The 18,610-nt window shown below is 36.3% G+C and overlaps 1 protein-coding gene across 2 annotated transcripts in view; it reads right to left on the reverse strand.

Annotated features, from left to right (window-relative positions):
* Positions 1 to 18,610, reverse strand: part of PLCXD3 (phosphatidylinositol specific phospholipase C X domain containing 3) — a 207,020-nt gene that overhangs the window by 180,433 nt on the left and 7,977 nt on the right. The window lies entirely within an intron of this gene.

Genomic DNA, 18,610 nt, shown 5'->3' on the forward strand with positions numbered 1-18,610 from the left:
TTCTTCCTTCTTTCCCTCCTTCCTTCTTTCCTTCCTCCCTCCCTCCCTCCCTCCCTCCTTTATTTCTTTCTTTCTTTCTTCTTCTACTAATTCTTTCTTTCTACTTTTTCTCCCTTTTATTCTGAGCCGTGTGGATGAAAGGCTCTTGGTGCTACAGAAGGAGTCAGTGCTGTGCCTCTGAGGTGGGAGAGCCAACTTCAGGACATTGGTCCACAAGAGACCTCCCAGCTCCACATATCAAATGGCGAAAAACTCCCAGAGATCTCCATCTCAACACAAGCACTCAGCTTTACTCAACGACCAGCAAGCTACAGTGCTGGACACACTATGCCAAACAACTAGCAAGACAGGAGCACAACCCCACCCATTAGCAGAGAGGCTGCCTAAAATCATAATAAGGCCACAGACACCCCAAAACACACCACCACACGTGGACCTGCCCACCAGAAAGACAAGATCCAGCCTCATTCACCAGAACACAGGCACTAGTCCCCCCCACCAGGAAGCCTACACAACCCACTGAACAAACTTTAGCCACTGGGGACAGGCACCAAAAACAACGGGAAATACGAACCTGCAGCCTGCAAAAAGGAGACCCCAAACACAGTAAGATAAGCAAAATGAGAAGACAGAAAAACACACAGCAGTTGAAGGAGCAAGATAAAAACCCACCAGACCTAACAAATGAAGAGGAAATAGGCAGTCTACCTGAAAAAGAATTCAGAATAATGATAGTAAAGATGATCCAAAATCTTGGAAATAGAATATAGAAAATACAAGAAACATTTAACAAGGACCTAGATGAACTAAAGATGAAACAAGCAACAATGAACAACACAATAAATGAAATTAAAAACACTCTAGATGGGATGAACAGCAGAATAACTGAGGCAGAAGAACGGATAAGTGACCTGGAATATAAAATAGTGGAAATAACTACTGCAGAGCAGAATAAAGAAAAAAGAATGAAAAGAACTGAGGACAGTCTCAGAGACCTCTACGACAACATTTAATGCACCAACATTTGAATTATAAGGGTTCCAGAAGAAGAAGAGAAAAAGAAAGGGACTGAGAAAATATTTGAAGAGATTATAGTTGAAAACTTCCCTAATATGGGAAAGGAAATAGTTAATCAAGTCCAGGAAGCACAGAGAGTCCCATACAGGATAAATCCAAGGAGAAATATGCCAAGACACGTATTAATCAAACTGTCAAAAATTAAATACAAAGAAAACATATTAAAATCAGCAAGGGAAAAACAACAAATAACACACAAGGGAATCCCCATAAGGTTAACAGCTGATCTTTCAGCAGAAACTCTGCAAGCAAGAAGGGACTGGCAGGACATATTTAAAGTGATGAAGGAGAAAAACCTGCAACCAAGATTATTCTACCAGCAAGGATCTCATTCAGATTTCATGGAGAAATTAAAACCTTTACAGACAAGCAAAAGCTGAGAGAGTTCAGCACCACCAAACCAGCCTTACAACAAATGCTAATGGAACTTCTCTAGGCAAGAAACACAAGAGAAGGAAAAGACCTACAGTAGCGAACCCAAAACAATTAAGAAAATGGGAATAGGAACATACATATCGATAATTACCTTAAATGTAAATGGACTAAATGCTCCCACCAAAAGACACGGATTGGCTGAATGGATAGAGAAACAAGACCCATATATATGCTGTCTGCAGGAGACCCACTTCAGACCTAGAGACACATACAGACTGAAAGTAAGGGGATAGAAAAAGATATTCCATGCAAATGGAAACCAAAAGAAAGCTGGAGTAGCAATTCTCATATCTGACAAAAATAGACTTTGAAATAAAGACTATTAGAAGAGACAAGGACACTACATAATGATCAAGGGATCAATCCAAGAAGAAGATTTAACAATTGTAAATATTTATGAACGAAACATAGGAGCACCTCAATACATAAGGCAAATACTAACAGCCATAAAAGGGAAAATCGACAGTAACACATTCATAGTAGGGGACATTAACACCCCACTTTCACCCATGGACAGATCATCCAAAATGAAAATAAATAAGGAAAAACAAGCTTTAAATGATACATTAAACAAGATAGACTTAATTGATATTTATAGGACATTCCATCCAGAAACAACAGAATACACATTTTTCTCAAGTGCTCATGGAACATTCTCCAGGATAGATCATATCTTGTGTCACATATCAAGACTTGGTAAATTTAAGAAAATTGAAGGTGTATCAAGTATCTTTTCCGACCACAACGCTAGGAGACTAGATATCAATTACAGGAAAAGATCTGTAAAAAATACAAACACATGGAGGCTAAACAATACACTACTTAATAATGAAACGATCACTGAAGAAATCAAAGAGGAAATCAAAAAATACCTAGAAACAAATGACAATGGAGACACGACGACCCAAAACCTATCGGATACAGCAAAAGCAGTTCTAAGAGGGAAGTTTATAGCAATACAATCCTACCTTAAGAAACAGGAAACATCTCGAATAAACAACCTAACATTGCACCTAAAGCAATTAGAGAAAGAAGAACAAAAAAACCCCAAATTTAGTCGAAGGAAAGAAATCATAAAAATCAGATCAGAAATAAATGAAAAAGAAATGAAGGAAACAATAGCAAAGATGAATAAAACTAAAAGGTGGTTCTTTGAGAAGATAAACAAAATTGATAAACCATTAGCCAGACTCATCAAGAAAAAGAGGGAGAAGACTCAAATCAATAGAATTAGAAATGAAAAAGGAGAATTAACAACTGACACTGCAGAAATACAAAAGGTCATGAGAGATTACTACAAGCAACTCTCTGCCAATACAATGGACAACTTGGAAGAAATGGACAAATTCTTAGTAATCTACAACCTGCCAAGACTGAATCAAGAAGAAATAGAAAATATGAACAGACCAATCACAAGCACTGAAATTGAAACTGTGATTAAAAATCTTCCAAAAAAACAAAAGCCCAGGACCAGATGGCTTCACAGGTGAATTCTATCAAACATTTAGAGAAGAGCTAACACCTATCCTTCTCAAATTCTTCGAAAATATAGCAGAGGGAGGAACACTCACAAACTCATTCTACGAGGCCACCATCATCCTGATACCAAAACCAGACAAGGATGTCACAAAGAAAGAAAACTACAGGCCAATATCACAGATGAACATAGATGCAAAAATCCTCAACAAAATACTAACAAACAGAATCCAACAACACATTAAAAGGATCATACACCATGATCAGGTGGGGGTTATTCCAGGAATGCAAGGATTCTTCAATATACGCAAATCAATCAACGTGATACACCATATAAACAAATTGAAGAAGAAAAATCACATGATCATCTCAATAGATGCAGAGAAAGCTTTCGACAAAATTCAACACCCATTTATGATAAAAACCCTGCAGAAAGTTGGCATAGAGAGAACTTTCCTCAACATAATAAAGGCCATGTATGACAAATCCACAGCCAACATCATCTTCAATGGTGAAAAACTGAAAGCATTTCCACTAAGATCAGGAACAAGACAAGGTTGCCCACTCTCACCACTATTATTCAACATAGTTTTGGAAGTTTTAGCCACAGCAATGAGAGAAGAAAAGGAAATAAAAGGAATCCATATCGGAAAATAAGAAGGAAAGCTGTCACTCTTTGCAGATGACATGATACTATACGTAGAGAATCCTAAAGATGCTACCAGAAAACTACTAGAGCTAATCAATGAATTTGGTAAAGTAGCAGGATACAAAATTAATGCACAGAAATCTCTGGCATTCCTATACACTAATGATGAAAAATCTGAAAGTGAAATCAAGAAAACTCTCCCATTTACCATTGCAACAAAAAGAATAAAATATCTAGGAATCAACCTACCTAAGGAGACAAAAGACCTGTATGCAGAAAATAATAAGACACTGATGAAAGAAATTAAAGATGATACAAATAGATGGAGAGATATACCATGTTCTTGGATTGGAAGAATCAACATTGTGAAAATGACTCTACTACCTAAAGCAAACTACAGAGTAAATGCAATCCCTATCAAACTACCACTGGCAGTTTTCACAGAACTAGCACAAAAAATTTCACAATTTGTATGGAAACACAAAAGACCCCGAATAGCCAAAGTAATCTTGAGAAAGAAAAACGGAGCTGGAGGAATCAGTCTCCCTGACTTCAGACTATACTACAAAGTTACAGTAATCAAGATAGTATGGTACTGGCACAAAAACAGAAATATAGATCAATGGAACAGGATAGAAAGCCCAGAGATAAACCCACACACATATGGTCACCTTATCTTTGATAAAAGAGGCAGGAATGTACAGTGGAGAAAGGACAGCTTCTTCAATAGGTGGTGCTGGGAAAACTGGACAGGTACATGTAAAAGTATGAGATTACATCACTCCCTAACACCATACACAAAAATAAGCTCAAAATGGATTAAAGACCTAAATGTAAGGCCAGAAACTATCAAACTCTTAGAGGAAAACATAGGCAGAACACTCTATGACATAAATCACAGCAAGATCCTTTTTGACCCACTTCCTAGAGAAATGGAAATAAAAACAAAAATAAACAAATGGGACCTAATGAAACTTCAAAGCTTTTGCACAGCAAAGGAAACCATAAACAAGAGCAAAAGACAACTCTCAGAATGGGAGAAAATATTTGCAAATGATGCAACTGGCAAAGGATTACTTTCCAAAATTTATAAGCAGCTCATGCAGCTCAATAACAAATAAACAACCCAATCCAAAAATGGGCAGAAGACCTAAATAGACATTTCTCCAAAGAAGATATACAGATTGCCAACAAACACATGAAAGAATGCTCAGCATCATTAATCATTAGAGAAATGCAAATCAAAACTACAATGAGATATCATCTCACACCAGTCAGAATGGCCATCATCAAAAAATCTAGAAACAATAAATGCTGGAGAGGGTGTGGAGAAAAGGGAACACTCTTGCACTGCTGGTGGGAATGTGAATTGGTACAGCCACTATGGAGAACAGTATGGAGGTTCCTTAAAAACCTACAAATAGAACTACCATATGACCCAGGAATCCCACTACTGGGCATATACCCTGAGAAAACCATAATTCAAAAAGAGTCACGTACCACAATGTTCATTGCAGCTCTATTTACCATAGCCAGGAGATGGAAACAACCTCAGTGTGCATCATCGGATGAATGGATAAAGAAGCTGTGGCACATATATACAATGGAATATTACTCAGCCATAAAAAGAAACGAAATTGAGCTATTTGTAATGAGGTGGATAGACCTAGAGTCTGTCATACAGAGTGAAGTAAGTCAGAAAGAGCAAGGCAAATGCCGTATGCTAACACATATATATGGAATTTAAGAAAAAAAATGTCATGAAGAACCTGGGGGTAAGACAGGAATAAAGATACACACCTACTAGAGAATGGACTTGAGGATATGGGGAGCAGGAAGGGTAAGCTGTAACAAAGTGCGAGAGAGGCATGGACATATATACACTACCAAACCTAAAGTAGATAGCTAGTGGGAAGCAGCCACATAGCACAGGGAGATCAGCTTGGTGCTTTGTGACCGCCTGGAGGGGTGGTATAGGAAGGGTGGGAGGGAGGGAGATGTAAGAGGGGACAGATATGGGAACATATGTATATGTATAACTGATTCACTTTGTTATAAAGCAGAAACTAACACACCATTGTAAAGCAATTATACTCCAATAAAGATGTAAAAAATAAAAAACTATAACATAAAACTTACCATCTTAACCACTTTTAAGTGTACATTTCAATAGTGTTAAGCATATTCATCATTGTTGTACAAGAAATCTCCAGTAAAACCTCGGAGATCTTCAGCAAAACTGAAATTCTAATCACACTAAACAATTCTCCAGTTCCCCCTCCTCTTCACCCCCTCCTAGTAACCATCATTCTACTCTTTGATATTGATTGTTGCCAAATTCTATACTGTACCCCCATTAAATTGTTGAAATGGTCCTTGGATGAACTGCACATTAACATAATGAGATGTCTGGAGAGTTAGCTGGCTTTAAGGAGAAAAACATTCTTCAAAACATTTTGAACTCAAAGTTGTTGTTTTCTCTTTCAAGAACTTTGCTTGAAGTCAGGTCCTTAGGGTCATTCTGGCATCTTGACTTCAGGAAAGGCCCAGGGAATCCCAATTTGTGCGTGGGTAATGGAATGATTGCAGCTGGGAAGCTGCATGTCTTCTATCACAGGTGGTCAGTTTCAATAATTACATTGACACAGATAAAAATAAATTCTACCTACTGATACAGCAAAATATTATTCTTAATCTAATAGCCCTGGAAATAATATTCAGGTCTTAAATCAAAATGGGCCTTGTTCCTGGGGTACTCAATTTTCTGTTCATATCCTGCCTGCTAGAAGAGATTGCTAAATTCTTCCAGGCAATTAAACAATAAGTAAAACTTTATAAAAATGAAGGGAAAAGAAAAAAACATGCTACAGATGGAGGACAGGTTAAGGCAGAAAGAGTGATCAGTGAGTTGATTTATACAACAATCATATGAAGATGGGTACTATTTCTACCCCCATTTTAATATAAGAAACTGATGTTATAAGACAATAAGTAACATATCCAAAATCACAGTGTCTTAGAAGCAGAAAAGGCCTTAGAGGTCATCTGGATCAAATTCTGTGTAAATGCAGATGTTTTGAAGATAACCATTCAGCTCTCTTTACACATTTCTACTAGAGAGGGTAAAAATCACATTGATAAAACGTTCTTCCTTGCTTTCAGCTTGCCAAAATCTTCATCCCTTTAAATTCTTTTTTTTTATTGCTTTAATTTAGAACTTCATAGATTTCTCCTTCATGTGTCTGAAGAGAGGTGGCTATATTCCCATGCAAGTTGGCTTCCAGAAACTTCAGAGTCAATGACTCGGTAAAGCCCTCCCCACAATCCACAATCCCTTGTTCCCCCTACACCCTGCAGCTTTCCAAAATCTCCGTGAAAGTTTGAAGCCCAGAACAGAGCACCATGTTGCAGATGGCTCTGCCCAGCACAGGGTCAGCCAGGCTATTATACCCGTTGCTCTGCTAACTAAATCTGGCGCTGCAGCCCACGTGTGCATACACATTATTGCTGCCATGTCACCCTACTGACTTACAGCCAGCTCCCAGTTGGCTATGTGCCCTAGATCCTTTTCTCACAAACCACAGTTAAATCAAGTTTCTGTCGACCTGCTTTTACATATTTTATATTTTGATTTTTTGTTTGACTCTTGTTAAAGCTTGTCAAAATAGCTCCAATTAATCTTCAAATTTATAAATCATTTTAAAATTTAGCCTCTGTTACCTAATGTATCAACTTGTAACAATCAGGAGTTTTCTCACAAATCACAGTGAAAGAGACCTCCGGCAGGCACAAGGTATTCTGGAACTGGGTGGGACTGGGAAGAATCATACAGAACTTTTCTCATCCTAGGATATGGGTACAGCCTGGGGCTGAAGAACTTAAAGAGAAAAATCTAACCATCTAAGGTGGTGTCCAAAGCTCCGACTTGGACAAGTAAACTTCATGTGAGCAAGTTCAACCTGGCTGAAGTTTCCCTGTGTTTCTGGGAAATCTGCTTGTAGGTTTCTTATTATCTCTGTCCATGTATTGGACCCTGTTCTCTGTGCTGGACCAGAACTATTGCTGGACCCTGTCCTCTCTGGATATGGATATTCTTCTAATCACTTGCCACTGGGTCTACCTGGCCAATATCTTTATCACCAATGGGAAGCTCCGTTCCCCTCTCTGAGCTACTCATGTGTGCCCCTCCTACAACAGTTCATTGTTCTCTACGCAGCTGCATTAGAAGCTGAGTACTAGATGCAGTAAGGAAACTGGTGAAATGGCCCTCTTTACATTCCCTTGTTTATGGTGGGACGGGTTCTGGAGCCTATGGCAGGGCTGAGCCTGCAAAGGGAAAAGAGAAAAGTCAACAGGCTTTGACTGAGGGGAGACAAGGGAAAAGGAGCTACAAAAGCAAAGAGCCAGGTAGGTTCCACCAGGGACCCTGTTAGCAAAGTAAATGAGCTTAATTAGACATGATGGAATGAGAAAAAGAGTTACATTTATTGACCATTTATTCTGTGACAGGTATGCTAGATACTTTATTTTATTGAATCCTCACCATAAAGGATGTGAATTTGGTACTGTCATTATCTCCATTTGGGAGCTGAGGAAATTGTAACTCAGAGGGTTTTTAGTGGCTCCCCTGAGTCAGCTGGTAAATAGCAGAGTCATGGTTTGAACCAAGTTTGTCCACAACATTAACTGCCAAGCAGTTTTACAGATGTAACACCACAGACCTAGTAGAGTTAAGTGACTTGCCCAACACTTGGCTGCAGATCCAGGACTGCCATCAGGGCCCCATGTCAACCAACTGATTCACTTTTCACAGTACAAGGTGATCTCTTACCATCACTTCCTTTTTTAATCACTTACAAATCATTCAGGTATTACCATATGGAGTCGCTGGGATTTATTTTTCCTCTTTTGGACATTGTGACATTTGCATACCTTTATACCTCAGTTTTCACAATCTCTAGAAATGATTCCTTGATTCTATAGTATTTTATCATTTTTCCCTCTTAGTACCCAGAGATATACATTGCCTTGGCACAAAAGCTTGAACACATTTGAAAACATTTTTTCTTACAATCCTCTCACTTTTCTTCTGAAGATTATTCATCCTGATTGAAAATCACAAGTGAAACATGAGTAGGTAATATCATGTACACCAGGCCTTCTTAGCCACTTTACACGCATCCTCATTTAATCCTTACAACAACCTAAGAAGTATTATACCTATGAAGTACTCATAACAGTCTATGAAGTATTATTATTATCCCCACATTTTAATTGAGAAAACTGAAGCACAGAGCTAATAAATGGCAAAGCCACACTACAAACCCCAGGTGTTTGAAACCAGAGCCGGCATTTTTAAACTATATCTCCTCTGCCTGAATTACATAGTCCTTATTTCTTTTTATCATTTGTTCATTTCACACCATCTGCCCTAAACAATGTTCTAACCTTTCCTTATACTACTTCTAGTTCCAAGTATAGCAAAGAGAGATCTTAGTATTGTATTGTCTTCATTGTTTTAATCTCAACCCTTTCTTGACTTCACCCATGTTAACACATTCTTCAGTTAAGTGCCAGCTCTTACATCTTTTGTACATGACATTTTAAATCCATTACATTGGTTTTGTAGATGGATCCTCTTTTTTGCCTTGTGGCTATCATGTATACTTTTGTTGTATTTTAATAGAATTCCTCATATTCCTTTACAGAGGCTAATAAAAGCATTATTCAAAATAATTGTGGAGTTGAATATTATTACTATACTTTGGTTCAATAAGTCACTATACAGATCATACTTGAATTACCAACTTATAGATAACTGAAATACAAAACTTTAAAATCAAAGCAGTATTAAAGATAGCAAAGTTTTTTTTTTTCCTTGAAGGATCAGGCTAATCTAATATTTCTTCAAAGTCTTTATTATAACAATTATTAAGTATATAAATTATAAGAAATTGGTTGAACATTCAGTGCCATAATGGCTAAAAACTGCTGTATAAAACAAATTTCTATTTCATTTTGTTCAATTATCATGTGTCTCATTCAAAAAACATTGAGCCCAGCATAGTCTTTATTAAAGTTCACTGAGATCATCCCTTTACTGAAATTAACGCATTTTTTATCCAGACTTGTTAAAAATTTTGAATAATGGAGCTGACTTAAATAAGTTCTTTAGGTTGGCTTGTTCTCAGATCAACAGAACAGAATCTTTTGTGCAAGATCAGAGTCCCTCTATACTGGCTTTTTCATTTGTCAACATATATATACCACACAACTATAGGCCAGGCATATTTTGGGCACTAGAAAAGATTCAAATAAGGTCCTGCCTTCAAGGTGCTTATATTCTACCCAGTTGACAGACAATAAGATATAAATAAATTAATTATTGTTACCCAAGCACTATGAAGAAGATAAGCCAATCAATTGTTAGAAAAAATGATGAGGGTGGAGGTGAACTGCATTGGCTAACACAGTCAGGGAATATCTCCTGAGCAGAAGGCATCATACTTGAGGCCATAAGGAGAAGGCGGCAGGCTGTTGATAATCTGGAGGAAGATTCCAAGCAAAGCTCTAAGACAGGGAGGAATCTGGAGGGTATGAGGGCCAGAAAGAATAGCTGGGATTAGTGAGTAAGGAAAGGGTAGAAAGAGTCGAGGTCAGAGAGATAGGGACCAGTAATTTTAGTAAGTAAATGCAGAGGGTTTTAAACAAGTTAATGATGTACCTGATTTATACTTTTAAAAGATACTCTGTGTAGAAAGGCAAAAAGAGGTCAGGGAACCTGGTTAGGAGGCCTTTGGAGTATTTCATGTGGGAGATGACAGTAACTAGATGACTAGTAACTAACAATGATTAGTGACTTTGTGCATCTTTTAATGTACCTGTTGGTCATTTGTATGTCTTCTTTGGAAAATGTCTATTCAGGTCCTCTGCCAGTTTTTATCAGCTTATTTGTTTTTTGCTCTTGAATTGTAGGAATTCCTTACATATTTTGAAAATTAACCCATTATTAAATATATGGTTTCCAAATATTTCCTACCATTCTTTAGGATGCCTCTTCATTTTGTTGATTATTTCTTCTGCCATGCAGAAGCTTTGTAGTTTGTTGTAGTCCTACCTATTCATTCTCAGTTTTGCTGCTTGTGTTTTTTGTGTCATATCCAAAAAATCATTGCTAAGACCAATGTCAAGGAGCTTTTCCCTATGTTTTCTTCAAGAAGTTTTATAGTTTCAGCCCTTATGTTTAAGTTTTTAATCCATTTTGAGATAATTTTTGTGTATGGTATAAGAAAGGGGTCCAATTTCATTCTCTTGCCAGTTTTCCCAACACAATTTATTGAAAAGATTATCTTTTTCCCATTGAGTATTATTGACTCCCTTGTCAAATAATAGTTGACCACATATTCACGGGTTTATTTCTGGACTCTTGATTCTATTCCATTGGTCAACATGTCTGTTTTTATGCCAGTAGAAAACTGTTTTGATTACTATAGCTTTGTAGTATAGTTTGAAATCAGGAAGTGTGATGCTTCAGCTTTGTTCTTCTTTCTCAAGATTGCTCTGGCTATTCAAGTCTTTTGTAGTTCCATATGACTTTTAGGATTTTTTTTTCTATTTCTGTGAAAAATGCCATTGGAATTTTTATAGGGATTGCATTGAATTTATAGATGGCTTTGGGTAGTATGGGCATTTTAACAATATTAATTATTCTGATCCCACAACATGGAATATCTTTCATTAATTTCTGTCTTCTTCAATTTCTTTCATCAACATCTCATAATTTTCAGTGTACAGATATTTCACCTCCTTGGTTAAGTTTACAGGTTTCCCATACTCTCTGAAAATAGAGTGTTTCTATGAAACCTTTTGTAAGCAGAAATGGCATAAATCAAAGAAGCAATTAGGACAGATGTTGTTAATTGATGTATAAAATAAATCAAGATAATGCAAAGATGCTCACAGACACAGTTCAATGTATGGTGGCTTGATGCTGAGACACTGAGCATAGCCCCCAGGGATGGAGCTTAGAAGTGCCACTCTGGCAGCTCAGGGTGAGTGCTGCCTTTGTAATGGCTCACTGCAAAACAAATTTGAACACTTTTTGCCTTTTGCTTTTTTTCGTAAAAGTGAAAATCTTCTTCAGATTTTTTTTTGGTTAGAAAAATAAGTACTAACGTAGGTCTTTCATAAAAGCAAAATGGCATAAAGCGAACTTTCAAAAATTGAAGGGTACCTATAGTCCTAAGTATTTTATTGTTTCAATTTACTATTGTAAATCGGATTGTTTTCCTTTTTTCTCTTTCAGATATTTTGTTTTTCGTGTATAGAAAGGCAACTAATTTTTGTATATTGATTTTGTACCTAGCAACTTTACTGAATTTGTTTATTAGTTCTAGCAGTTTTTTTGGTGGAGCCTTTAGGGTTTTCTATATATAAGATCACGTCTTCTGTAAATTGAGAAAATTTACTTCTTCCTTTCTGATTTGGATGACTTTTATTTCTTTCCTTATCAAGTTGTTATGGCTAGGTCTTCCAGTACTAGATTGAATAGGAGTCGTAAGAGTGGGCACGCTTGTCTTGTTCCTGTTTTTAGAGGAAACTCTTTCAGCTTTTTACATATGAGTATGATGTTAGCTGTGAATGTGTCCTATATGGCCTTTATTACATTGAGATATATTCCCTCTGTACCTAATTTGTTGAAAGATTTAATTATGAAATGGCATTGAATTTTGTCAAATGTTTTCTCTGCATCTATTGAGAAATCATGTGATTTTTATTTTTTACTATATTAATGCTATGTATAACATTTATTAATTTGTGTATGTTGAACAATCTTTGCATCCTAAGGATAAAACCCACTTGACCATGGTTCATGATCTTTTTAATGTGCTGTTGAAATAGGATACTCACTTTAGATTTAAGGACACACATAGATTGAAAATGAAAGGATAGAAAAATATATTCCATGCAAATGGAAACTAAAAGCGAGTAGGAGCAGTTATATTTATATCAGACACAATAGACTTTAAGTCAAAAAACTGTCCAAGAGTCAAAAACTGTCACAGAACTGTCACATAAGGGTCACATAACAATGGAGATATATAAATTATAAATAAATATAGACACCGAACATCAGAGTATATAAATATATAAAGCATACATTGACAAAACTGAAGGGATAAATAATAACTCTATAATAATAGGAGATTTCAATACTCCACCTTTCATAATGGATAGAATGTTCAAACGGAAGATCAAGGAAACAGAGAATTTGAACACAACATTATAGACCAAATTACACAGAACATTCCATCCAACAGCAGCAGAATACACATTCTTATCCAGCACACACAGAACATTCTCCTGGATAAATCACATGTTAGGTCACAAAACAAAAGGATTAAATAAATTTAAAAGATTGAAATCATACCAAGTGTCTTCTCTTTATATTTTTTTCTTTCTTTCTTTTTTTTTTTTTTTTTTGTGTTACGTGGGCCTCTCACTGTTGTGGCCTCTCCCGTTGCGGAGAACAGGCTCCGGACACGCAGGCTCAGCGGCCATCACTCACAGGTCCAGCTGCTCTGCAGCATGTGGGATCTTCCCGGACCGGGGCACGAACCCGTGTCCCCTGCATTGGCAGGCAGACTCTCAACCACTGCGCCACCAGGGAAGCCCCAAGTGTCTTTTCTGACCACAATAAAATTGAACTAGAAATCAATAGAAGAATAAAGCTGAAAATTTCTTTAATATATGGATATTAAACAATATACTCTTTAATAACAAATAGGTCAAGTAAGAAATCAAAATGGAAATTAGATAATACCTCGAGACAAAGGAAATGAAAACATGCCATACCAAAACTTATGAGATGCATCAAATGCATTAGTAAGAACAAAGTGTATAGCAATAAACACCTTCATTATAAAAAGAAGAAAGATCTCTTTTAAGGCAAAAAATTTCAAACAAGTACAGTATGTCTTTTCTGATTTAAAACATTAAAAAAAACTTAAGTGAACAACCTAATTCTATACCTCAAGAAGTTAGAAAATAAAAGAACAAATTAAGCCCAATGTTAATAGAAGAAAGGAAATAATAAAGATTAGAGAGGAAATACATAAAACTGAGAATAGAAAAATAGCTTTAACAAATCATCAAAACTAAGAGTTGGTATTTTGAAAAGATAGACACAGTTGACAAACCTATAGTAAGACTAAGAAAAAAAGAGAAGACTCAAATAAATGAAATCAGAAATGAAAAAGAGACATTACAACTGAGGCCACATAAACAAAAAGGATTAATAGAGACTACTATGAACAATTTTATGCCAATGAAATGTATAGCCTGGAATAAATGGATAAATTTCTTGAAACATACACTCTACCAAGACTGAATCATGAAGAAATAGAAAATCTGAACAGACCCATAACTAATAAGGCGATTGAATCGGTAATTAAAAATCTCTAAGCAAAGCAAAACCCAGGACCAGGCAGCTTTAGTGCTAAATTCTAACAAATATTTAAAGGGTTAATGACAATCTTTCTTAAACTCTTATAAAATGTTAAAGAGGAGGGAACACTTCCAAACTCATTTTTGAGACCAGCATTACGCTGATACCAAAGCTAGCCAAAGACATTACAAGAAAACTATAGTCCAATATCCCTGATGAATATAAAGGCAAAATTCCTCAACAAAATACTAGCAAACCAAATTCAATAGCACATTAAAAGAATCATACACTATGACGAAGTGGGATTTAATCCAAGAGTGCAAGGAACATTCAACATATGAAAATCAATCAATGTGATACATCATTAACAGAATAAAGGGTAAAAATCACATGATCATCTTTATAGGTGCAGAAAAAGCATTTGACAAAATTCAACACCCTTTTATGATAAAAATACTCAACAAACTGGGACCAGAAGGATATTTACCTTAACATAAAAAATGAAATGCTCACAGCTAACATCATAGTTAAAGCTGAAAATGATTCTGCTAAGATCAGGAGAAAGCAAGTATACCCACTGTTACCACTTCTATTCAGCATAGTACTGGAAATCTAGCCAGAGCAATTAAACAAGAAAAAGATATGAAGGACATCCAAATAGGAAAGAAAAAACTAATATTATCTCCGTTTATAGATGACATGATTCTATATGTAGAAAACCCTAAAGATTACACACATACACACAACAACAACAACAAAATCAACAAAAACCTGTTAGAATAAATGCTTTTAGTAAAGTTGTGAGATCAAAATCAACATACAAAAATCAGTTTTGTTTCTATATACTAAAAATCAACAATCCAAAAGGGAATTTAAGAAAACAATCTTATATATAACAGCATCAAAAAGAATAAAATATTTAAGAATAAACTTGACCAAGGGGGACTTCTCTGGTGGTCCAATGGTTAAGATTCCACACTTCCACAGCAGGGGACACGGGTTTGATCCCTGGTTGGGAAACTAAGATCCCACATGCCGCATGGCATGGCCAAAAACAAACAAACAAACAAAACTTAACCAAGGATGTAAAAGACTTGTACTCAGAAAACTGAAAAACATTTGTGAAAAATTAAAGAAGACTCAAATAAAAGGGAACACATCCCCTGTTTGTGGATGAAAGACTTAGTGTTGTTAAAACACCCAAACTACCTAAAGTAATCAGATTCAAAGCAATCCCTGTCAAAACCTCAATGGCATTTTTTCTACAGAAATAGAAAAAAACAATGCTAAAATTCATATGGAACCACAAAGGACTCCAAATAAACAAAACAATCTTAAGACAGAAGAACAAAGCTGGAGGCATAAACCTTTGTGTTTCAAAACATATTACAAAGCTAAAGCAATCAAAGCAGTATGGTACTAGCACAAAGACAAACGTATAGACCAACAGAACAAAACGTAGAACCCAGAAATAAACCCACACATATACAGTCACCTGATCTTCGACAAGGGTGTCAAGAGTACACAACGATGAATGTTTAGTCTCTTCAACAAATGTGTTGGGAAAATGGATATCTACATGCAGAAGAATGAAACTGGACCATACGTCATACACAAATAAGCTCAGAATGAACTAAAGATCTAAATGTAAGACCTAAAATTGTAAAAGTTCTAGAAGAAAACATGAGGGGAAGGCTTCTGGACATTGACCTTGGCAATGATTTCTTGGTTACAACATGAAAAGCACAGACAACAAAAGAAAAAGTAGACAAGTGGAGCTATATGAAACTAAAGAACTTCTGGATAGCAAAGGAAGCAATCAACACAGTGAAAATGCAACCTATGAAATGGGAGAAAACATTTACAAATCATATATCTGTAAGGAATTAATTTCCAAAATATATCAACTCCTACAACCAAATACCAAATAACCTGACTAAAAAATGTCAAAAGACTTAAATAGGCATTTCTCCTAAAAAGACATACAAATGGCCAAAAGGTAGATGAATGGAAGTTCAGCATCACTAATCATCAGGGAAATTAAAATCAAAACCACAATGAGATATCAACCCACACCTGTTAGGATAGTAATTATCAAAAAAAACCCCAGAAATAACAAATGTTGGTGAAGATATGGAGAAATTGGAACCCTTGTTCACTGTTGGTAGGAATGTAAAATGACGCAGCTGCTACAGAAAACAATATGGCATTTCCTCAAAAAGTTAAAAATATAACTACTATATGACCCAGCAATCCCACTTCTAGGTATTTAATCAAAATAATTGAAAAAGGCTATTAAAGAGATATTAGCCCTCCCATGTTCATTGCACCATTATTCCCAATAGTCAAGATACAGAAACAACCTAAATGTCCACTGACAGATGAATATATAAACGAAATTGGTATATATACATGCAATGGAATATTACTCAGCTGTGAAGAAGGAAGGAAATCCTGACATATGCTACAACATGAATGAACCTTGAGTACGTTATGCTAAGTGAAATAATCCAGTCACAAAAGAACAAATACTACATTATTCTACTTACATGAAGTAGGTATCTACTTCATCAAAGTAGAAAGTAGAATGGTGGTTGCAGGGCCTAGTGGGAAGGGAAAATGATGAGTTGCTATTTAATGGGTATAAAGTTTCAGTCATGCAAGATGAAAAAGTTATAGGGATCTTCTATACACCTTTGTGCTTATAATTAATAATACTGAACACTTAAAAAACCATTAACAGGGTAAATCTTATGTCATGTGTTTTTTAACCACACACACACAAAAACAGTGTCTTAAGAAACCAAAGGAAGAACATGTTTCAAGAAGAGGAGTGTGGTCAGTCACATCAAACGATGCTGAAAAGTCAAATAAGATGATAGAGAATTATCCATTAACTTTAGCAAAAAAAAAAAATCTTTGGCAACCTAGATAAAAACAATTTTAGTGCAGTGGTGGGGAAATAATGAGATTAGTATGCAGTAGGCAGAGGAAAGGAAATAACCTGAAGACAGAGGGGATATTTTTACAACTATCAGAGAAATAGTGCAGTGGATAGAGACACAGGTGTGGAGTCAAGGGGGATTTTTATTTCTTTAAGAGAGGTAATATTGATAGTAATATATGTTTGTATAGCGACTGAAATGATCCGGTAGTGGCAGGAAAGAGAGGGGATAAATTTGAGATCAAACGTAGGAGATTTGAGTGAATGGGATCCAGACCATGAGTAGAGAAGCTAGACTTAGGTAGGATCAGGTCATGACTTCTTCTTACCTAAAGAAAATACAGAATATGCAGAAATAGATGCAGGGGGGTGATGGGTTAATTGTGGGAAACTGAGAAAGTTCTTATCTGTTTGCATCTATTTTTTTCCTGTAAAATAAGAGGTGAGGTCATAAGTTTAGAGTGAGGTGGGAGGGATATATTGATTTGAGAAGCAGAAGAGTATGAAGTTATTATCTCAGAGAATAGGAAAATGAAGTTACTAGGGATATGCAGTCAGATTACTAGGGATATGCAGTAAGATTACTAAGGATGTGCATTAAGATTCATGGTCAAAAATGTCTAGTTAATGGAGCCATCCAGGCTGTGTACCCTTTCTTCAAAAATATTTAGCCACTGAAGTTTTCTGGGATTGGAAAATGTAGAAAGATGAGTTTAACTGAGTTGGAGTTTCTTCCAAGTAAGCAGAACAAGAAAGAGTAAGATGAGAATTAAGGACATTTTCAAGAGTGAAACTCTAATGCTAGACCCAAGGAATTTGAACTGATGCAAAGAGAAACGAGGACATGAGGGGTGACAGTTCTGCAGCCTTCCTTTCTAGCAGCTTTCAAGGTGATACCTTTATATCTCCTTGACCAATTTTTTTTTCCTGAGAAAAGCCCAGAGCAGGTCATGGCAGGAGTGTGTTTAGGGCTAATTCTGTACTGAGACAGCCCTGTTCCTCCTTCTTCTCATCTTCCTCCTCCTCCACATGGCAACAGAGGAGTATAGTCAGAGTTGTGTATTGAAATAGGTTCCCATTTGCCCATGAAGACCCCTTCAAGTACATCTTCCTCTTCACCAGCCAACAAGACAGAGGGGACCTCCAGGGAAGCCTACAAGGCAACTAAGATTGTCATTCATTCATCAGAGTCCACTTACCTTCATGAAGAACAATTCTCCAAGTGAATCAAGGAACACAACCATCATTTATAATGTTGACCAAGGATAAACATGGCTGCTTCATAAAAATTAATTCACAAGAAGAATTCTTCTATGTGAAACGTAACATTAGCTGACATTTAAGATAGAGTGGTGTAAGAGTTGTCCACTCCCAGGATCTATAATGAAATATAGGAACATAACAAGAGCACATCTAACAAACCAATGGACCATCCATTTCAGTACCTGATCTCCGGAGGTGACTAATCCTGGCAGCTTCTCAAGCATGTTTAACTGTCTCCTTCTGACCCATTTTCCTCTCTTAATAGAGCATAATAAAAGCATATGGTGCTGTAGAAAGCTTCTGGTTGCCGAATTTCATT

The sequence above is a fragment of the Monodon monoceros genome, unplaced genomic scaffold (genome assembly GCF_005190385.1).
Source record: "Monodon monoceros isolate NGI ecotype Baffin Bay Population unplaced genomic scaffold, NGI_Narwhal_1 Super_Scaffold_12, whole genome shotgun sequence".
Classification (NCBI taxonomy): domain Eukaryota; kingdom Metazoa; phylum Chordata; class Mammalia; order Artiodactyla; family Monodontidae; genus Monodon; species Monodon monoceros.